The sequence below is a fragment of the Pinus tabuliformis genome, chromosome 9 (genome assembly GCF_031772625.1).
Source record: "Pinus tabuliformis cultivar Carrire ecotype Pingquan chromosome 9, CPIR1, whole genome shotgun sequence".
In the NCBI taxonomy this organism is placed as follows: Eukaryota; Viridiplantae; Streptophyta; class Pinopsida; order Pinales; family Pinaceae; genus Pinus; species Pinus tabuliformis.
In genome coordinates this window covers 1,659,126,579-1,659,150,451 of record NC_142307.1, presented here as the reverse complement: position 1 = coordinate 1,659,150,451, position 23,873 = coordinate 1,659,126,579, and the positions used below count along the sequence as shown (strand labels likewise).

Below are 23,873 nucleotides of genomic sequence, written 5' to 3'. Positions count from 1 at the left end.
GTTGCACAGATTTTGTTCAAACATGGGGTTAGTACAATGAGCTATAAGGATATACTGTGATGAGCAAAGTGCAATTTTCTTTCCAATGAACCCTGCTTAGCATTCAAAGACAAAGCACATTGATGTTTAGTATCACTTTGTGAGGGATATGGTTGAGGATAAAAGGGTGTTGCTGGTAAAGGTGGACACTTTGAAGAATACTGCAGATGCATTAACAAAGTCTATAAGCACTCACAAGTTCTCTTGGTGTAGAGAAACAATGGGTGATTCAGGGTTGGACCAATGACTAAGCTCTCTTGTGGCCCACTATCGAAAGAAAACAACAAGTGGGAGAATATTGGGTGTGTGTTATATTCTTTCCATGACTACCTGACGGGCGGGGGCGCATTAACCCCCCCTGTACGTTGTTTCGGGCACAACAGGGGGGTATATAGGGGGCGGTAGCTCCCTTGCATGGGGTAGCACCCCGAGAATTTTTTTGGACCCTATATTAGGTGGCAGACCTACCTATGGTTTTGTGCATGGATTTCGCACATGGTTTTGGGGATGAAGGTTTTCGGTCCCTGGTATTTTGTAGATCTGGTAAAGGGAACTACAAATTGTGTTCTAATCCAGGGTTAATGGATTGTGGTTTATGGATGTTTCAACATGTATATATATGTATTGTAACATTGAAAGGAATATAATAAAAGATCAATCTAGTAGTCCCGATTTTTGGATCTAGCGGAAAATCTATGTGTACATATGTTTTATTTTTTACGCTCTCGCCATTGTTTATTTTCAGTTTTTTTAGAATTCGTATGCAGGTAATTTTTGTATGGGGTTAAAACCTACACAATCCCACATGGGACACAGGGAACCAAATCCTCTAATCGATATTGAGCATCGAGAATCTCATTCAGTTCCTTAGTCTCCGAGGATGCTCCTCTTCTTTCTATTTAGTTTATAGTTTCAATTTCTATGTCTATCTGACCATTTCGACATGACCAAAAATTTTTTTTCAATTGTAATGAATTTATAAATATATGATATAAAATTGACAACATTTCTTTGAGATTGAAAAAAAATAAAAATTGTTTTGGTGTTTTTTCATAAATAAGCATTGTAGTAGTTTTAACACTTGTAGTACAAAAAAAGTTGTCCTTCATAAGACAAGAAAGCCCATGAGGAAAGTCATAGCCTGAAATCTCCGATACTACCCTTCCCCTATCCCTTGCATACAATGCTTCCCCTTCCCCTTGCATACAATGCTTAGGTAGGGACTTGTTGCTCAACATCAAGAATTATACGTGAGTTTGACACTTTTGCTATAGTGGCATCCAATAAGCTTATCAGTCAATTATTGAAATTGTCAAGTTGGTTTTGTGTGATAAGATGAGATCAAACCAAGAAAGCAAGCACAACAACTTGTCTTTTCAATTATGTTTCTTGTCGAACTGTAGATGCAATGGGGACTTGGAAAAACCAAATGCTAGATTTAGTAGAGAAATGCATGATAATTGGTGAAATATGGTGTCCAAAAACATGGTTTCCAAAAACATGACTGTCATGCAGCAGATATGGGGAATGCTTATAGCAATGCCCTTTTCATCCCCTTAATAGATTTGTATAGTGTGCTCAAGTGGTGACCCCTATAGTGGAAGATCCAATTTAGTGAGTTGTGTGCCAATAGTATAGCCAGGATGATTAATGCAATGCAAACATAAAAGTGGAACACACTGAAAACTGAGCCTTGTTGTTGTTATTCTTACTTTAGTGGATTTCTATTAGGGACTTTTTTTTTAATATCTTTAGGCTTAGGCCTTTTGTATTGTGGTTTGATTTGTTAATATAATTTTTCCTACACTGCAGAAAAAAGAGCAGTTATCAACAAATAGTCTAGGTGGATAGAAAACAACAAAATAAACTCAACCCTTGCCTTGAGTGGGATCAAGGGACCTTTTTCAGAATTATTTTTGGAATGTTTAAGAAATATTTCCATTTTCTTGCTTCATAATCTCTAGAAATTTGGGCTTTTATTGTCTGGTTTCCCTTTTGATGGGCAATTCTTTGTTTTTTTTTTACAAGACTTCCATTGGCTTTCCAGTTTAGGATTTTAAGTTACACCTTATCTGTAGTGCTCTTCTTTGTCTCATTTTCCCTCTTCCAAGGGTCAACTAGATTTCTTCCTTCTCCTTTTCCTTTCTGAAATTCATCCTTGGTTGAAACTGGAGTGTTCCCTAGCATTCTTATCTTAAACTTGTGTACCAACTTGAAACAAGAAGATACATGGCCTGCTTCCTGGAAAACTTAGCACTTGAATTTCTGATTTTGGAAAACTTGCACTTGAATTTATGATGTTAGAAATCTAACAACTGCATCCTTCTATTTTTTCTGCTACCTCCAATATTACCTTGTCTAGCAGAGGTTTTCTTGTGTCTATTTCTAGTATCTACACATAACCTGACATAAATTTAGAATATATCGTATTTTCTCTACTTTCATCAATAGCTAAATAATATTCCCTCAACATTGCTTATTGGATTTGTCTCCTCCATTCTATAGATAAATTGGTATTTTCAAAATCTCATTCATATAGTAGTGATCATGGTTGTAGTGAAAAGATAAAAATTCAAGAACTAAATCTTTCATATAAGTTTTTCCCCAAAATGAAGGCCCTTCCATGATTTGTTTCTTATCCTTAAGATTTATGAAGTAGATAACGTAATATCCCCAAGCATGAAGAATAATTGTAAAGTACTCAGTGCTGTAAAGTGTTATCCACCATTCTAGTACAACTACAAACAAATAAGATAGTTGAACTTGTAGATCAAAGTGTCTTCTTTTTAACCCTTCAAAGCATTGATAAGTTTCTCTTTGTTCTAAGACAAAACTGGTTCTTCCTTGTAGTTCTCAACGAAGACACCCCCTCCATAGAGGTTTACATCATTCATATATCATGAACAAACTTTCATTGAATGAAAAAGAATCCTTATGTGGCCCAATCCCATCAATTGTTGAAGTTCTCTTTTGAGTGACTAGGTTCAATTTTAAAGGGGGGAGAAACCTTGTCTGTAGAAGAATATGGCTTGAAGATCTCCTTTTCATGAAAAGTACACATGGGAAACTTGGGAATTTTTAGTGGGGGAATTAGAACCACTTGAAATACCTTCTCTATGACTTAGAGAAAAAAATATCCTTGGAAAATCTCGAGGACATCATTTGAGAGTTGCTTTCTTTTAAACTAGAGCCTAATCCCTCACATAGTCATTGGCCCTTGAATAGTAATTGGAAATTTGAATTAGAAATGTGAAAAGACCTTTGTTTGAAACAAACAGTTCGATGTCATCAACTAATTTGAAAACACCCTTCTGACGGAAATCTCAATAGAACATGGAATCTAAAGTCTACTTCTGTGGTCATCTGTCTTCAATCCGTTTCATCTAGTTTGACATGAGGTTGGTATATTGGTTTACTCCTGCAATTGCTTGCAATATTAGTCATTGCTTCTTTTATAATTGTGGCCTCCCTTTTGAGTTTGAGAGCTAGACATAGAATCTTTTGGTTTGACATGAGGTAGGTATATTGGTTTACTCTTGAAATTGCTTGCAATATTAGTCACTGCTTCTTTTATAATTGAAAGCTCTATTTTCGAGTTTGAGAGCTAGACATAGAATCTTCAATGCTAGAAATAAGTTGCACCAAAATAAACATCAAAGAATTCTTGGTATTCACCCATTTGAGTCACGGGTTAAAAATCAGGGAACATGATGGAGTAAAGGTGCTCAGCTCCATTGGCATAACCAAATGGGCTAGCATTGTATCCTTCATTCTAATATGCCTTCTACAATCAGATTAGAATTCAATCTTCAAGCAACTTTCATATGGCTATCTGTTGTTGCCGGAAAACAACAAAAGAAAAATGTTTCAACATAGTCCTTGATGGTGTTTGTATGCTTGTACAGGGGGTTGTGGCTTCTATATAAAATACAAGTATAAATTTACCACTGTGTGGATCCCATATGATGCATTACTTCCAACCCCATGAAAGGCCTCAATCTCTAATGAAATACCTTTGTTTATGTGCAAAAATAACACCTCTAAATCATTATTAATATCAACCAATGGTCTTCTCTTAGACACTTTTTTTATGATTGACGTTCCCTTCCAAAATGATAGAAGGAAAATGTTGTTGAAGCCCCCACTACAACACATAAGCTACTGCACCTATGGAAGTCGAAGAGAAAAATATACTCCAAATTTTAGTCTACTTATAGATGTAATATTACTTTGTACTCTATTTTATTCAACTACTAGTTGGTCAGATGTTAATGGTATTTTTGGAAAAAAATCTGTTCATAGATCTTCATACAGATGACAGTGACAAGCTTAGCATAAATGAGTTGCGGTCTATCCTTCTTCAAATGGGAGTCGAGATCGGTGTTCCTCCCTTCACAGTTACCCCTGAAGGTGATTCTCTTCTGACAAACATTTTAAAGAAGCATAGGGTAGAAGGGATGAAAGAATTAGCGCAGGCTCAGTTTGCTCAATTACTCCAAGGTGTCTTTCAAGATCTGCCTGATTCCTGGCTTTAAAGCCCATTGTTATCAAAGATATTAAGGTCTTCAATGGATTACAACTGAGAAAGTCTCAATGGCTTGCAACTGAGAAACTTCCTGGCAGATGAAAAACTTTTGGAGGAAGTGAAAAACCATATGTTCCAGCAGTTAGATGTGAATAAAGATGGTAAAGTTAGAAAATCAGAGCTTCAGTCTTTTAGAAGCCAGTGAAACAGTTGAGTTGCTCTATGATCAGATCTTTCTGAGTGTTGATGAAGACCATAATGGCCAACTAGAACATAATGTGTTTCAAGCACTTGTTAAGGGTATAGTGTTGACGCTCGCTGAGTAACTTACTGCAAATCCCATATTTCGTGATCTAGAAGCTGCTGATTAGAAATTTTTTTAGATAATGCAATTGTCTTGTTTTGGGATTCTTTTTTAAATCAACGCGGTGTTAAGATTTTTTATAGCTATTTCTACATTTGATTCAACATGGATGCCATCTGTTGAAAAATTTAGAATTGAACATGTCAACCTGACCCGACTTGGTCATACCGTGTAAAATTTGTATCACGCCACTAAAATTGGTATTATTTTCAATTGTGGATTTTATTTTATATCGTCTTCAGTTGACCTCGACAGGGCCTTGCTGCTTAGCATCCCTTTTTGTTTACGTGAGAAATTGCTTTATTTTGTATTTTTTAAGTTAGAAACTGCGGAAGGGGATCAGTTCTGTCTTGGATTTAAGGATTTATTGAGATTGTGGCATTGTTTTGTGTTTTGTGATATTGTCGGGATTGTGAAATTACCATATATTTATTTATGATATTGTTATTTGAAGTTTGTAGTTTGTGTGGTAAGAGATATGTACTTTGTGTTGTTAAGAGTTACTGTGATAGTATTTGGTTTATTTTTTCTATCTAAATTTTTGTAATAGAATATATAGTTTTGTATTTTATTGGTGGTTGTTACTATTTTATATATATATATATATATATATATATATATATATTACTTATTAATATTTTTATATTTAAAAATAGATTGAAAAAAAAATAAGATTATTATTTGGATGATTTAGATTTGGGGTTTTGAAATGATTGGAATTATTGTTAATATAGATTTATTCTAATTACGAATCTATTAAGATTCAAGAGAGATGAAATTGTATTATATGAAAATCTCTTTTTAAAATGCACAAATATGAAAAAAAGTTATGTGCCAATAGATTTAATTTTTCTTTAGTGCTTGATAAATCTAGGATTAAGATGCATTTATAGTGGTTTTCTATTTTTCTATATAGACCAAGTGTATTTTTTCATTGTTTAAATTGTATTTTTTAATAATTTATTATTATTATTATTCTTAAAAATTGAATGAGTTACACATTTTCTTATTAACTAAACTATTTTACCTCTAGTTACTTTTTCCTTTTTAGAATTTAACTATTTTACTAAGGTAAAAAATTAACACACATTTTCTCTCTATAAACATTATTCATAACCATATATATAAGGAAAATAGAATATTTTTTTCTTAATTTTAATTATCTTATTTAATATAGATATCCAAATACTTTATTTATAATTCCAATAATGAAAGTGAAATATTTTTATCACATATTTTCATATTACTAACAACTAAGTGAACACAATTAGAATGTGGTTATTAAGATTTGTTAATGCTTTTAATTAAATGTAAGAAATTATGTATAATCATTTATGTGGAAACTGCTTTTTTATCTAAAGTACTTTTTTAGGGAGATTACAATGAACATTTTTTTTATTAAAAGAATTTTTTTAAAGGGACATGTGTCAATTAGGAGTTGAGAATGGACATAATTACACAATGCCCTCATATTGTGTTGTAGAATGAACCTCTCACCTCACTGATTTAGATTTCCATTTGGAATGAATGGAGTGCACCATCCTAAATGTTTGTGTCCGTTTCAAAAACACTAAATTAGAATAAGCTTCTTTTAATATTTTTAGAAGTTTAAAAAATTTAAATAATATAATAATAGGTAAATAATTAATTTTCAAATTAAAGTGTAAATTGAAAATTGATTTTTTTAAGAAATCATTTAATAAGTTATGGAAATTGAAGATGTGTTATCTTTTTTGCTCAAGTACCTCCACATTGTATATTGTGCTACACACAGCGAGGACTCAAAGGCAGAACAAACACCTTCTATTCAAATAGGTCATTAGGTCAATGAAGCCCCTCCCCAAAAAAATTATGGAAAATTCTTACTTAGAAGGTTTGCAAGGGAGCTTTCTACCCCTATATAGGGGTTTCACCGTAGCACTCCAAAAGAAATTATGCCAAAGTTTTATGGCTATTTTTGATATCTTTTCGAACATAGTTTTACTTTTAGTGGCTTCACAACACATAATGATTTAGCCCATGGTTTTGTAGTTTTTATTAAGAAAATACAATTCTATTCTAATCTAGGTTAAATGGAATGGTACTTATGGATGTCATAGAATAATGATGATGATGATGATGATGATGATGATGATGATGATGATGATGGTGATGATGATAATAATAATTATAATAATAATAATAATAATAATAATAATCTAATTTTAAGGTCACAACCAAGCGAGAAACCAAATTGGTGTATGAGAAACCCTTGATTGTGGGACAAGGGACCCACCTCTGCATTGTGATTTGACTGCAAAAGTGTATGAATGTGTATATATTCTACCTTCCACTAGATTTGAACTTGTGACAATAAATACATTGAAAAATATTTCTAGTCTAACTTTTCGAGGGTAAGATATTTGTGTTAATGTGTGTGTTCACCATTTCATCTTTTTTGTTTGATTAAGAATCTATTTGCAGTAATTAACAAAGTATAGTTAGAGCCTACATTTAGTATTAGAGCGCATTTATCACGAACTCTCTAGCAATAGTGGCCTTCGTATATCACTAATAATGGATTCACTATTGATTGCTTGACTATGAGATGTGGTTTTAGATATGAGAATAGAACCAATAGAGTATAGGTCAAGAGATCAATTTCCACAGAAACAAGTGTATGTGAGCTTGTCCACTTGGTCCTATTTAGAATTTGTAGAACAATCCTTTCTATCAAAATCAAAATATCCAATAACCATTTTGTCTATGAAAAAATTTCCAATAATGCTTCACATGGCCCCACATGGAGGTTGGCGACTTTGGTTTGGAAAATCCTTGGAGAATGGCCAAGCGAAGTGTAATAATCTCAAGTTTCAAGACTCAATTCCTTCAATGGTTTTCAAGCATTGACTAAGGACTACATCATTTGATAAAAAATGGACATTGAGGTATTTGACCTAGGAGGCTACAATCCCACGTAGGAACCATACACCATCATCTCACACACTGCACACACAAAGTACATGTATTAACCTCATCCCCAACAACATTGGATCGAATCTTGATTGATGACACATATAGGTTGCTTCGCTTCCATTTCTCAAACCCTATGTCAACTAAGATGCCTATGAACACAGTTTCCATTTTGAGACATGCACTATTCAAGGAGACAAGAGTATGGTCGGATTTTTCCGTAAGATGATTTAAATTTTACATAGGACACCGAGTAGGCGGGTAGTCATCATTTCCACAAGAGGGTGGAAAATTAGAAGAATGCACAAATTTTGTTGAAATTGTGATAGATCCTATTGAACTATGTCATATATCTTGTGTCAAATTATGTATATTGAGCTCCTATTTAAATGGGAATCCAATAATTGAAATTATTATGTACAAAATGTTCAAAGTTGTTGTGAATTGAAAAAAAATGATGGGAATTTTGGAACACATGTCATAGATGTTCCAATGACTAAATAAGAATCTCCTTGGTTCCAAATGAGAGATATAAAGGACTATACTTGCCTATCCAAGTGGTGAAAATGTTCAATCTAGGGCTATGATGTTGAGTTTTAGGCATTAGTGGTTTGTGCCCTTAGTATATGTGGGGCACCTTCAATGGTATCTTTGATGTAGTTGCATTGTGTTGTAATTCGGCATGATCAATGAAGTGCGTTCAATAGTTTCTTTGGAAAGGTAATTCGGTATGGTTGAAATCCTCATGAGATTGTTGGCAAGATTAGATCTAAATATGGAAATGAACAGTTGGAGCATAGATAAATGATCTGAAAATATACTATGGAGACCCATTGTGATGGTGATGGTAAGGGATGTGCTAAAGTAGTGGTGAGAGAATTATAAAGGGAAATTAAATAATTATTGTAATGGAATTGAATATTTGTAATTGTGCATAAATGGGTATACAAATGTAATATTTTGTTAGGCATGTGTATCCCTAATAGTCTATAAATATAATATATATATATAGATGTAGATATCCCTAAACACTGTAGATATAAAAATTAAGGGCACTAGGACCTGCAGATGAGTGGTGTTTGATATTCTAGCTAGTTTAGCTAAATTTTATCAACTGAAACCTTAAGTCACATTTAAAGGGGGGAAGGTTAGGTTAAACTTGACATGGTAAAAGAGTCAAATTTGTTACATAGATAATCATGGATTTGAGAAAACATTTTCGGATTTCTATGATTTCATGACCATGCGTTGCATGTAATGAAGCTTTTAAAATGCTTGGGGTTACTCCATTGAAATGGGCCAAGGAGGTGAGTACGGAAGGATCATATGACTGACTTGTCCAAGTTCTTCTAAGGGACAAATAGATTTGTTAACTATTTTCTCCCTATTTGTGTTTTCCATGCTCCTAATTAACTTTGGTATTTCTTCACTTTTCCTTCTTCATTAAGCTTCCAAAAGATTTATTTTATCTATTTTTTTTCTTTTGATTTTGATGTAAAACATATGGACACAAATACAACATTCCTAAATGGCAATATAGAAAAAGAAAACAATATGAGGAATCCAGAAAGATTTGGGGTGAAGGAAGTGAAAGAGATGACATGCAGGTTAAAAAATTCTCTTTATGGGTTAAATAAACCACCAAGGACATCAAAAACTCAATAATTATATATTAGGTCTTGTTTCACAGGGAAAAATGTGAATCCCTATGTGTATTTCAATCTATTAGGTGATAATGTTATATAATTGGTCTTATATGTGGATGATATGTTGTTAATTGGAAATGATAGGGAAATCATCCATGATGTAGAAAATTAGTTCTACTCTAAATTTTACAACAAGGATCTTCGTGGTTGAAATTTCATTTTGGACATGGAAATTTAAAGTGATTGGAAAAATAAGAAGATTGAGTTAAATGAGAGGAAATAGTTTGAGAAAATATTGCAAAAGTTTAATATCTAGGAATATAAACCAGTAAATGTACCCATTATTACATGTGTGAAGTTATTTTCAAAACAATGTTTTAAGACACATCAAGAGGAAGATGACATATTCCCTATTCTATATGCTAATGTAGTTGGAAGTTTGACGTATAAAATGGATTGTACTAGAAAAAAAATATCACATGTTGTGGGAGTATTGAACATGTATATTTCAAAAGTGGGGATGGAACATTGGACAAAAATAAAGATCCTTTTTAGGTATTCGTGGCACCACTAGTTATGGATTGTGCTACCAAAGAAGACAAAGATTTGATATAGTGCTCAATATGCATGACCTTCGATGATGAAGATTGTATTAGAGATAGAGATCAAAAAAGATATATAAGTGGGTATGTGCATAGCATATTTGGAGGAGAAATATGCTGGACGAGAAAAATATTGTTCGTAGTGGCACTCTTAATTACAAATTTTGATCCAGGATGTCTAAGGAATCAGACTAAATATTGACAATAGAATATGTCACATACATATAAAAAATATTGTAAAGGAAATACTAATATGAAAAGATCTTAATTTATTTTATTGAAAAGTGAAAATATCAAAAACTACATCATGAGAAAATTCATGGCTTTTACCAAGTTGAAAGCTCGTGTTTATATTATTTATGGGTGTCTTTTCACTTAAGAATGATATACTTGCATTATTTATTTTAATATTTAATACCAGAGGTGCATATTACGTGTGGATACCATGGGTAAATTCCATGGTGAATGCGATGGATGAATACTAGGAGAAATTACCATGGATGAATACTATGGTTTGTCAAAATCATGGGCTTTTAACTAACGAAGGGAAAAAATACAAGATTAATCATATTGATGTGACAAAAAAAGTGGACGACTACCAATTTCCACTGAAATAATATTACAAGAGCTAAAAATTAGTTGAAGTATCTCATAGTTGTCAAATCTAATAAAAATTGAAGATTAACCATGTTCATTCAATGAAAATGGTGGATAACCACCAATTTCAACTATGATAATCCCTTCCGGTTACGAATAAATGGTCCCCATTATGTCAGGTTCCTTCATCAAATCGATAGAATTTTGTTGAATTTGACTCATGGTGAGCTGCTTTCCTTCATGAAGAAGTTTTCCCACTTTGACAACCTGGTAAATTTGTATGTTTTATTGATTGATATCTTTCACCCTGGTATGCATGATTTGATCCACTATAGCATGAAACTTGTGTGGAACAAAATGGACACGATGTTCATGCCTTTAATTAGAATTAGATTTTTGCAAAACCTCATGAACTAGTTATTTAGGAGTTGGATTCATTCAACAATATTCATTGTTTAATCTACAATGAACCGAGCATGAGAGTACTATTTTGGTGAAGATTCATTCAAGAGAGTGATATATATAAGAGTAGCGAGTTTGACCTTTGAATAATTGTAAAAATATTTTTAGAGATCTTCGTTAAAGACATGCTAAGAATATGGAAGGTTTTCATCTCATGTATGTGGATGTGTTGACCTAGATGTGTAAAGGAACCTTTGTAAGTAAGGTGTATAGACTCTTCTACAAATTTTTCCACATGTTTATGTTCTATAGAGAGAAATTATGCTAAATTTTTGGTGGTCATAGTGACCTTTTGTTTTACTTCAACCATGAAGAGGAAAAATTCGAATGTATGTGACATTACCTTTCAGAATGTTTTTGCTAAGATCAATGAAATAGAAGTAGTTACCATAGATTCCCTATAGGGTTGACACCATAAGGTAATAATGACATCACATTGATGGATCTTGTAGATAGCATGGTTTTTCCACATATATGATCGTACTAGAGGAAGATCACAAAGTTCGAATAGGGAAATATTACACCATACCTCATTTTTGAAGTCCTTAATGCCATAGGACATGCAACATTGCTTGTTGACATTGATGTCTCGTTCATGGCATAAAAAACCAATGGTGTGTTGTTGAAGGAGTGGAATTGTTGAGAACTTTAATCACTTAATGACCTTGGTTGAGATCATGTTCTTCTAGCTGCCACTATCAACAATAAAATGTAATGGGGTCTCAATGACCCACATTTGCAAATGAAAGAGGTGCACTATCTCCTTTGACTACTTTGAGTCCTTTAGTTGGTTCTTCATCATCTCTATGGTAGCACTACTTTTTTCATCAATAATAAACTTTCCTTTGTCATGTTTTGAATTAGAATCAAAGCCAACATCCATTTCCTTTTATTTAAGCTCAACCGACAATGATTGTTTCAAGTGACATCCATCAATGGTGTGCTAGGGGATTTTATTGAAATCCTACCACTTTCTAATGTATTCATTTGAATTCCCATTACCCTTAAATTCCTATAACTTAGGTTAGTTATCTTGAGGTTTTTTCTCCTTGAATTGTCCCTTTTTCTATGAGTTAGGGCCCCCATTTATACGCTTATATTGAGTTGATTTGCAAACCTAAACTCACTCTTATTCCTTTGCTTCAATGTTTTCTCTAGTTTTACAAAATATCTATAAGTACCTCTTAATGAGGAGATATCTAGGAAATCCATATCCATTTTGATATACCTATTTAGGTCACTAAAATACCTCAAAATCAGGTGCCTCTTGGAGTCTTTGATACCAATGTTTGAGCACAAGGTATAGAAAATATTACCGTAATCTAACATTGTCTAGTATCGCTCTTGTCACAAAGTTGTCCATCTCATGTATTAGTCATCATAGTTCTCTATAGGGTATAATTCCTCCTTGAGGGAATCAACAAAAGCAACCCAAGAAAGGCCTGCATTAAATGTCCTAGACTTGTCTCTGTTGTGCCTCTTCTAGTAACCTTACCACTAATTTTTGACATGAAGAAAGGATTTGAGTGGCACAAAGGTGATCTTTTCATTATTAGAAGTTTTTTGGAAAAAATAATAGGCCTCTAATAGATTTAACCATTTCTTTGAGGCATCTACATGTTTTTAGCCTTTGAATAATGGGATACCAAAGTTATGTTATACCTTGAAGGGTGTCACATCTCCATAATTTTTGTTCGTTCAAGGTGCCTCGGTTGCTACTGATAGTCACAAAAGGGTCTGGGTGAATTTGTCTCTCATCTCATTCCTCTGTTGCGTGAGTGCATCCTTGAGCAATAACATGATAGGATTTCCTACTCCATCATCACTCTTTTCCTTTAGCATGGGAGGTCACTTGCGTTGACGATCATGGTTGTCCTTAAGGGAAATTAGTTTGAGATTAAATGCTTCGTACCTTGACCTCGACAATGAGATGCGTTGAGAAACCATAAGGAGTAGATTGCTCTTATACCACTAATTTGGGTTGTATGAGGAATGAGACGAAATATTGACAATATAATAGGTCCGAAGCATATATAAAACAATGTAGAGGAAATAATAATATGAAAAATGCCCACTTCTCTTATTAAATGGTGCAAATGTTATAAAATGGCATAATGAGAAACTTCATTGCTTTTACAAAGGTGGAAGCTTGAATTTATGTTACATAAGGGTGCTTTTTCACTTAAGAGTTATGCAGTTGCATTATATGTTTTAATATTAAATACCCTAGCAAATGCCATGGGTGAATACCATGGTTTGTTAGACCCATGTGCTCATTACGTGTGAATGGAAAAATATAAGGTTAATCACGTTGATTCGATGGAAAACATGGATAACATCCAATTTCCAATCACATCAGAAGTTGAATAGATGGGAGCCACTCATGCAAGCAAGGGAGACGTATGGTTACAAATATTATGTTCAAATATTGGGTTGATACAATGAGGTGTGAGGATAGATTGTGATAGTCATAGTGCAATCTTCGTAGAAAATAACCCAACATATCATTATAAGACAAAGCATATTAATGTTTGATGTCACTTTGTGAGAGATATAATTGAAGGAAAGAAGGTGTTATTGGTAAAGGCAAACAATTTGAAGAATGTTGCAGATTCATTGACAAAATTTGTTAGCACTCAAAAAGTCTCCTGATGTATAAAAAGAATGAGAATTACTAGCCTTGATTGTTTATCATGTACTTGTATGACCTTCTCTATGCAAAACATGAGAGAATATTTAGTATGTGTTATACACTACCTCGATGCATTGTACCTTGTATTGCATTGAAAATGGGGTCATGGGGGGGGTGTCAAGGGTAGCAAGGACCCCCTACTTTGTGGTGTTTGAGAAAGGCGAGAGTCTCCTACACAGGAGTTTGGGAAACACCCTAAAAAAAAATTGGGTAGTTTTTGTTAGGTTTTCCATTACACCATAACTTGCAGGCATTAGTAAAGTTCCAAACCATTGTCATTCCCTTCTTAAGAGGTCTCGGGGTGGATCCCATACTGGCGGTTAGTCCACGTGATCGATTCCCAATGAGGTGAGTGTGAAAATCCAACACCCCCCTCAAACGCAAATGGGGCAATTGGTCGTGGTCCAAGGCTCTAATACCGTGTTAGGTTTTCCATTACACCAAAAATGGCAGGCATTAGTAAACTTTTTACCAATTATCATTACCTTTTTGGGTGATCTGAGTGTGGATCCCAAAATGGCGGTTAGTTGTCCAAAGTGAGTGTGAAAATCTAATTTTTTTTTGTGTTTTTTTACAATTTCCGTCGCATCTTTTTGGTTTTAAATAATTTGTGGTTTATTTATTTATTTTATTAAAAATATATTTAGAACCGTTAACTATATAAAATTAATAAGATTTTAAGTTTAAAATTGGTTACATATACGCTATTTTATTAAAACTTTTTTAAAACCTTTGTTGAAAAAAGTTAAAAAAAAGTCACAGTTAAAAATAACTTAAAAAAGTTTGGCAACTTAAAAAAGTCTGCCAAACACATTCAGCGAAGCTGTAAAATCCTTCAAAATCACCCACGCATCCAAGGCAAAAAGGCCTCATGCCTGAGGCATATCGCTGGCCGTTGGTTTGCAGAAAAGAATCATGGTCATATTAAGATTCCGCAATGAATCCATCTCCGTAGAGAAAGGAGCTAGTTTGCCCGGAAGTGAGATTTTCATGGGGAGTGATGTCGGCAACAGGGAAGGGTTGCCAACAGGGCCGAATAAAAGACCATCGCCAATCTGGAAAGGAATTTGACGGCAAATTGGCCCGTCAAATAGGTTAAAATTTCAGAAAAGCTGTCAACACTCTATCTTAATCAAAACATGACCGGATTGCGGTTAAGTTATAAAATTCCAGCACCATTTTGGAAGATAAATGGATACTTCGAAAATGTATATGATGTTGCTCATTACCATAATCACGTGCGAAGCGATTGTTAGCGTTTAGTAAGGAGCTAATTTGGTGGGAAGCGAAAGAAGAAAAGGTTGCCATTTACTAACAGGGCCGGATTGGAATCATCACCATACTTGGAGGAAATTGGATATGACGGTGACCCATTACCCTTGAATATGACGGTGACGTGGGAACGCAAATGACGGTGCCGATTAACATTCACAGGAAGTTGGAAAGGACGGCGGTGAGGGAATTGGATATGAACGTACCTACCAATTGGCTACAAAACGCACGTGTAATTCATGCTTTAATGGCATGCATAATGGGAACACTCTTTCTTGGCATCGTGCGGGTGCCCCGCACGTTTATGAGCCCAGTTTATTTATATGTGCTCTCTGTATTTGCAACCCAAGAGCAGAAATGGAGGAATTTTGCCCTTTACTCTATGTGCAAATCCAAGTCCTGGCAGTTGCTGTGGGGCTGTTGCTTTATTGGCTTTCTGTATGCAGGACAGAATTTTTATGCAGCCGGAGTCTGATGAAGGTTTATGGACCCCAGCGATATCCGATCGTGGGTTCGCTGTTTTCTTTCTGGAAAAATGGCAAGAGGCACATAGAATGGTACGCCCAGATGCTGGCCAATTCCCCCACGCAGACCATTCTGGTAGAACGACTGGGTGGAATTAAGACGGTGGTGACCGCCAATCCTGAAAATGTTGAGCACATTCTCAAGACGCGGTTCGAAAATTATCCCAAGGGCGAGCCTTTCACTGCCATTCTCCAAGATCTGCTGGGCAAGGGGATCTTCAATGCCGACGGCGATGCGTGGCGGCTGCAGCGGAAGGCTGCCAGCCACCACTTCAATTCCCGGTCTCTACGCAATTTCATTGTGAAAGTCGTGGAAGAGGCCACAGATAGACTTCTTCCGATTCTACACGATGCAAGTGATAGTGGAAGCACGTTGGATTTGCAGGATATTCTGCAGCGATTTGCATTCGATACTATTTGCCGGGTTGCGTTCGGGATCGATCCCGTATGCCTGGAGGCGTCGCTTCCGGTGTCAGAACTGGCGCGGGCCTTCGACACGGCGGCGAAGCTGAGCTCCGAGAGGTCCTCCGCGCCGATTCAGATTCTCTGGAAGGTCAAGAAGATGCTGAACATCGGATCGGAGAAACGGCTTTCCGAGGCTATTCGGGTCGTGCACGAGTTCGCCATGGGCATCATCAGGAGTCGGAGAATTGAGATTTGCCGCAACAGTGACACAGCGAGTCATTCAAAGAAACAGGAGCGCGACGATGATCTCCTTCCAAGATTCATGTCACTCACCGACACCAACGATCTGGACAGCGTCCAGGAGGGCTTCTGTTCAGACGAATTTCTCCGAGACATGATCATAAGTTTTATCTTGGCGGGCAGAGACAGCACCTCCGCAGCGTTAACATGGTTTTTCTGGCTCTTGTCATGTCATCCCCAAGTAGAGGAAGAGATATACAAAGAAATAACCGATCTCGTCGCTGTAAGAACATCAGAAGATGCAGAAAATATTAAACCGTCCGCAGTCCTTGTATTTTCCTACGAGGAGCTGCAGAGAATGAAGTATCTGCACGCTGCAATCTGCGAATCCATGAGGCTTTACCCGCCGGTGCCCCTCGACTCCAAGCACGCTCTGCACGACGACGTCTTGCCAGACGGGACTTTTGTGCGAAAAGGCACTCGGGTGACTTACCACCCCTATGGCATGGGTCGGATAGGAACCATCTGGGGCGCCGACTGCCTCCAATTCAAGCCCGAGAGATGGCTCAACGACAAAGGCGATTTCGTTCCGCAGAGTCCGTTCAAGTTTGCAGTTTTTCAAGGCGGAATGCGCCTCTGTCTGGGTAAAGACATGGCCTTTATCCAGATGAAATACGTCGCGGCAACCCTAATTTCCATGTTCAGGTTGCGGCGCCCTGTTGGTTCGACAGCCAGAATTCCGAAGCTTGTTCATAGATTGACTTCGCACATGGAAGGTGGTTTTTCCGTCGTTATTGAAAGGAGGACGAATCCATCGGCCGTTATTTCAGTCCCAGCTTGAAAAGCTATCCACCATCCGCTCCTGTCTGCCTTGGGCCTACTGTAATTTACCAATAAGCTGTATGTCTATTACTGACATGTTTTGATGGCGGGTCGTTTGCAAGTTTTTATGATTGAATGTTTTAAATTATACAATACGATGGCTGTTATTGTATTAGCTGATAAAATCTCAACTTCAACAACAGGAGTCCATTTGCTTGAAACCTGCGCCTGGGAGTGAAGCAACGGACTTTGATCAAGCGAAGGTTTCGTTCTTTTAAAAATTATGGATGAACTGGTAGGTTTCATTATTTAAAAAAAATAAAATTATGGATAATATAATTGAGAGTAATTTCCATACTATACATAATTTAATAAATAAGTTTTTCCGTTTTCATAATTTTATTCTTTCATCTCATACATTTTCAATTTACTAATAGTACAATCAATTTAGTGATATAAATAAAAGGGTTATTATATTAAATTTAAATTTTGATAAACATTAATTATACATACATATTTTTCCATTTATATATTAATAAAAAAATTAATATATAAACATGTTAAAAAAAGTATGTAAAGACATTTTCAATTATAGATATTCACATATTATGAGTTATTAATATTAGGTGGCCAAAAATCTAATTCGTGGCTAAAAATCTAATTCATTTGATATGACAGTTTATATTTTTTAAATTAGTAAATTAAAAAAAAAAAATTAGAAATCAATTTCAAGTTTTGATTTGTTTATATATTTTTAGAGAGATTAAATCTATACCTCCAAATAATAATAATGGCTAATTAAATTAAAATTCTATAAATTTTATTCTAAAATAAATAAATTTATATTCTATTTTATCAACTATTTAATTTATTTAACTTTATTAGTTTTATTAATCTTTACATTTAATTTATATAAATTTATTAATTTTATTAATCTTTACCTCTATCATATTTTCTTGATTATATATACGATATAAGAAATTTCAATTCGTATATTCGGAATCATCACAAATCTTTGGCCCAGGCTTAGCCTTAATTTAGATTTCACAAATCTTATATTTTATACCCACACAGTCTATCAACTTCTTTTAATGATTATCAGCTTCAGACTCTGACAGTCAACTGGCTTCCAACCAGGACCGAATCTGTTCTGACTTAAAAGCGGATCTCTCGTGAGGTAGATTAAGTTTGTCTTTGCCATTACAATATAGAAGATGTCTCAGAATCCCTTCTAATTTAAATTAAAGTTTGATTTTCCAATTATTATATTATCTTAATCATTTAAAATTATTTTATAGCCGAGTATAATGTGTAATGCTGTTTATCAAAATTGAAATTTTGTTTATATTAAATTTTTATTTAAAATAAATCTATACTGATATTTTTCTAGATATAAAAAAAATTGTAAATTATATATACATATATATATATAATTATAGAATTCTGGATGGTATGTTCCTTAAGTTTCGCTGTCAATGCTATATCATAACCAGATATAAGTACCGAGAGAATCTGTGAATCATGGTTGTGAGCTTTAAACCTTATATAAATACAATTATATGTTTGATATGTCCAGGCCATCAAAAAAATTATAGAGAATGTATGAACATTTAGGATATATAAAAAGAAAATTTTATTCTATTAGATGAATGTAGCAGTAATAAAGGTGGACCTCAAAAAGGCATATCATTGTTTAGATTGGCATTATTTGAGACTAGTTCTTCATAAAATTGGCATAAGAACAAACATGGCAGAATGGATTATGGGATGTGTTAAAATAGTTCGATATGCTATTATAATAAATGGATACCCATCAAGGTTCTTCGTTGCGCGCAGGGGACTTAGACAGGGGTGTACTTTGTCTCCCCTTCTCTTCATACTGGCGATGGATGGCCTAAGTTTGATCATAAAAAAGGTTGTGAACATAGGCCAGTTTGAAGCGCTAAAAATTAACAGTCATATTTCTATTTCCCACAATTTCTTTGTTGACAATATCTTGTTGATGGGTATGATAAACAGACTTAAATGGCATGCACTGTCATTAATTTTTAAGAAGTTCGGAAGAGAAACTAGACTTGTTCAAAATGAACACAAATCTATCATCCTATGTAGATCCTGAAACCTCGATGATATCAACTATATCCAGAGGAATTTTGGGGTCAATGTAGTAAACTTAGAAGCTGGAATGAAATATATGGGACACTGCCTAAAGAATTACAAATATGCTGACTGGATGTGGCTAGTGGATAGATTCCACTCGAGGATTAAGGGGTGGGAGCACAAATGTTTATCAGTGGGAGGCTGTATCACCCTCACACAGTCAGTTCTCACACAATTGGGGGTCTATTGGGCTCACCTGTTCCACGTCCCACAGCTGATAATAAAATCACTAAATCGCATAATGGAAAACTATATTTGGTCAGGCACAAGAAAAAGCTGTAAGTATCATCTGGTTAAATTGGAAAGGATCACTTGACCAAAAAAGTTGGGCAGATGGGGTATCCTAAATCTTAAAATTTTTGGTTGGGCAGGGAATCAATAGTGATGGTATTAGGGGAAAATTGATTCGGTTCAAGTACATGAAGAATAAGGACTTTAACTGTTGGATGAGATAGGGTACAATTAGAAAAAAAGGTGGATCCAAGATATGGAACAGTTTCAATATGGTAAAAAATATTCTACTTTAGAACATCTCATGGATGTTTGGTTCTGGAAATATAATTATTCTAAGCATAGAGAGTATTATTGGATCTAGTGAGATCCCTCTTGGTACAACGAAATTAATAAACCACCTGAATAGAAAGGGCATATTTGTTCTGAATTAGATGATCAGTGAATGGCGTGGTAACATACCAATTTGGCTTGAACCCATCCAACTAAACCTCATAGGACAGTACGAACTAGATTGGTTCCATCTTGTGAAATCATTAGAAGATGCGGGTATATGTTATGACAACAAAGGGGATCACATCACCTGGATAGGAAAAAAGAAGAAATCCAGAGAGATTGAAGTGGCGGATTGCTATCTCAAATTGTGTATGAAGGAGCTACATGATGTAGACTACTATTGGTTCTATAAGTTTTAGTGCACTAATATTCCGATAAAGATTATCATTTTCCTATGGTTAACATGGCAGAATAAGAATCTTAGATGTGAAAATTTATAGAAGAGGAAAAATCACGGACCTGGGATATGTTACCTGTGCAGGAAAGAAGGAGAGGATAATTGTCACTTATTTTTACACTGTCCAACCTCTATTAGCATCTGGAAGTGCTTCACCACCAAGAAGAAGATACCATACATACATTTTAATACAATTGAAAAATGTTTGAAATGGTGGAGTACACAATGCACAAGTTTGTGATTTCTTACACAGGGAGATCTAGAAAGGCCACAACTACCTGATTTTTGGAACCAGTAGATGGAGAGAAGATTTGATTTGTGAGTACATAGAACAGTGGCCCAAATCAAATCAGAGTGTTGGCACCAAGAAAAAAGAGAAGGAAGAAAAGGGGATGGTATAGGACACCAAATACCCGACTGGTTTTTTGATGGTGCATCACAAGGAGGGAGATGTGGATGTGGTATTTGGCTAAAGGTGATAGAAGATCAAGACTACTGGATTCACTGGAATGCAGGAGAGGGGACAAGTATGAAAGCAGAAGCAATTGCTTTATGGGGACTACTATGGATTACAAAATTTTTGGATATCCCACAAATACAAATATATGTTGATTCCAAGTGTATGGTTGATCACATCTTGGGGAAGAATAATATTCAACAAAACTCCCTACAGGGTTGGTTGAGCTGCATACAAAGCCTATGAAACACTCTTCAACAATCTTCCATAAAGCACATTAGTAGAGCTTACAACAAAAATGCAGATGAAATGTCCAAAAAGGGATTAATAGCCACAGAATAAGGTATGCATATCGAGTTAAAAATGGGGACAAAAATGACAGAAGTAGGAGGCATCAACATGTGAGGATAGCGCTTTAAAGTCCTTGATGGTGGAGCAGAACATCAGCACAGATAAGTACCTTGAAAAAAAAATTGTATCATTGTTCGTAAATGTTTTGTATATGGTCCTGTATAAAAAAGACAGGGGAAAGATCACTATATATATCATTGTATCAAAAAAAAGTTCTAGATTAGGTGTGTATTAATGCTTTCTCGTTTTCATAATGAGAATCTGAGAATTATTTAGGAAAAGGTAGATGTTGTTGTAGGAGTATATTCTCTGTTCCCTATAGTAGTATATGGTTGACACTGAAATATGCACTAAATATGTAATTCCTTGATCAGTTAAATATTAGATACACTATCAGAACTATGATGATGTTGAGATCATCTTATATATATGTACGATTTTAAATATAATACAAAATAGACCGCTTTTTCCAACTAAAAAAGAAAATTTATTTTGTTAAAAAAATCTTAAATTGCTAAAAATTAGAATTAGCAAAAAATTTAATGCAGCACCGAGTATCCCGATTCTATAGGAATAGGAGTAGTAGGTTGTTAGTTTGTTAATGAGCCCGTGTTTTAGGCCAGGTGGGCCTTTTTCAAAATGACAAGTGTAAGGTGATGTGTCTGTAGTTTTGTTATGATATTTTGGTCCAACAATTAGAAATATACATGTATATAGTAGGTTGAGATACGCCCTGAAAAGGGGTTCTGAAAAGGGGTTGTTATTATAGCTTGATACAAGAATTAATTGGTGGTGAGGACAAGAAAGATTGAGCAGGAAGCCCATGATAATTATCTTGTAAATACCTTGTCCTGGATTATAATAGAATTACGGTTTTTCTATAGCTACCAAGTTCAGTCATACTGGCAATTTTTTTTTTGGGAAATTCACTGATTCGGTTCATTATGGGGAATAATTCATCAATTTCCAATTCGGTACAGTCACAGGTGCATAATCTTGGTCAAAGCTTTCCACCTTCTTGTGTCGCGTTTTCACTGTGCTGCTCCTGTTGAGTTGACGAACAGTGCATGTGTAGAACAATAAAATTGATACTCGGCATGGTGCCCAGACTTGCACCACCGAATTTTCCCTTCATTGACTCATCTTGACTCAAGCTGTGCTTTCCTTTAACTGGTTAGGATTTGTTGTGGTTTCCTTCTGTTTGAATGCCTTTTGATGGCCAATCAAAGAAATGATTACTTGGCGTTAAGCGTTCAAGCTTCCTGACACATGTAACAATAAATGTTGCTGATTTGTGGAAATTTTGGGGTCTTTGTAACCATGGATAGGAGTGCTAACAAATCACTGGTATATCCACTGTTTGTGTGGGATGGGAGATAAACACATATGTCTGTGGGATAAAATTCTTTTTTTTTTTTTTTCATTTAGGTTTTATAAAAATAACATAGCAGCCTCGTGAAAATTGAAATAATGCAGGCATCATTTAGCTTTAATGCATGGATTATTTATTTTTTATAAAAAATTTATACGAAAAAATAGGGTAATTTTCTTATATGAGGATTAGTAGAAATTTAGAAAAAATATGAAAAAACAATAATTTTTATAAAAAATCTAAAATAATAATTCCTATGTTATATAAAGGAGATGACTTCTACCAAATTTAGCAATAAAATGGCAAATATGGTTAGAAATTTGGCTGTAAATCTGATTATTTCAATATTTTTCTATTTGGTTATTTCATTATTATTCACAAATTAACTTCTAGCTTAACCAAAAATAGAAAATAATGAATTGGTTGCAAACTAGTAACTCTTATGTAAAAAAAACCATAATTTCCATATTGAAAAAAATTATAAATGATGAATTTCAGTGTTAGATGGATAACTAGTTAGTAATTTCTATATATTGACAAATTGCAATAAAAAAATGATAATTTCTATCTTAACAATAATTATAAAATAGTAAATTGGTTACAAATTGGTAACTCTTATATAAAAAAACAAAAAACAGTAACTTCTGTATTGGAAAAAATTATACCCTGGCAAATCTAAGTGAAAAAAAGATAAATCCAATATTAGAAAAAAATTATATAAGTTATAAAATGGTAAACCTAAGCTGCAAATCCACAACTTTTATACAAAATAATAAAAAGCAGTAACTTCTATATTACAAGAAATTATAAAATGACAAAATTCACTTTAAAATGGATAAATCTTATGAAAAAATAGAAAAAGAGATATCCTTGTTAGGGAAATATTTAATGAATTTTCATATAACGATTCTTCATTTAAATGAAAAAAAATAAATCAAGTATTTGTAAGACATATAATTTGTTCCATATTGAAATCTATAGGGTCGATTTTTTTCGTATCGAATCAAATTCGAATTTGGTAACTATAGTTTTTTCGGCTCATTTCCTGTGTTTTAATTTCCTGTTTGAAAATATACTCATTGATGCTTATGTAGGGTAAGTCCGAACAAAGAATCCTGCAAGTAGACCATTTAGACTACAACGCTCTAAAAATATGTTTTATGAGAGGGAAAGACCCTCAATTTCATCTCATTATCGTAGGGATGCTTTATTTCTATGTCCAATACCATATGTTGAGAAAAGGGTTTGTGTGTCTTATTCACCAACCTAAATACCACAAGTCTGTGATGTTGAATTAGAGAAGGTCATCATCGCCCAATTGAGTTCCTGTGTTGTGTGTATGGGATTCTTGTTGTATAACTAATACTACAGAAATGTCTAGTCCCTAAGCGAACTATTGACCAGGTTGATTCTTGAAGTCTAAACCA

General features: G+C 34.5%; 2 pseudogenes; both read left to right on the top strand.

Moving 5' to 3' along the window:
• The first annotated feature begins 4,310 nt into the window (after window positions 1-4,310).
• LOC149155237 (uncharacterized) lies at window positions 4,311-4,935 on the top strand (annotated as a pseudogene).
• A 10,573-nt stretch (window positions 4,936-15,508) lies between these two features.
• Window positions 15,509-17,161, top strand: LOC149155236 (cytochrome P450 94B3 pseudogene; annotated as a pseudogene).
• The last annotated feature ends 6,712 nt before the right edge of the window (window positions 17,162-23,873 follow it).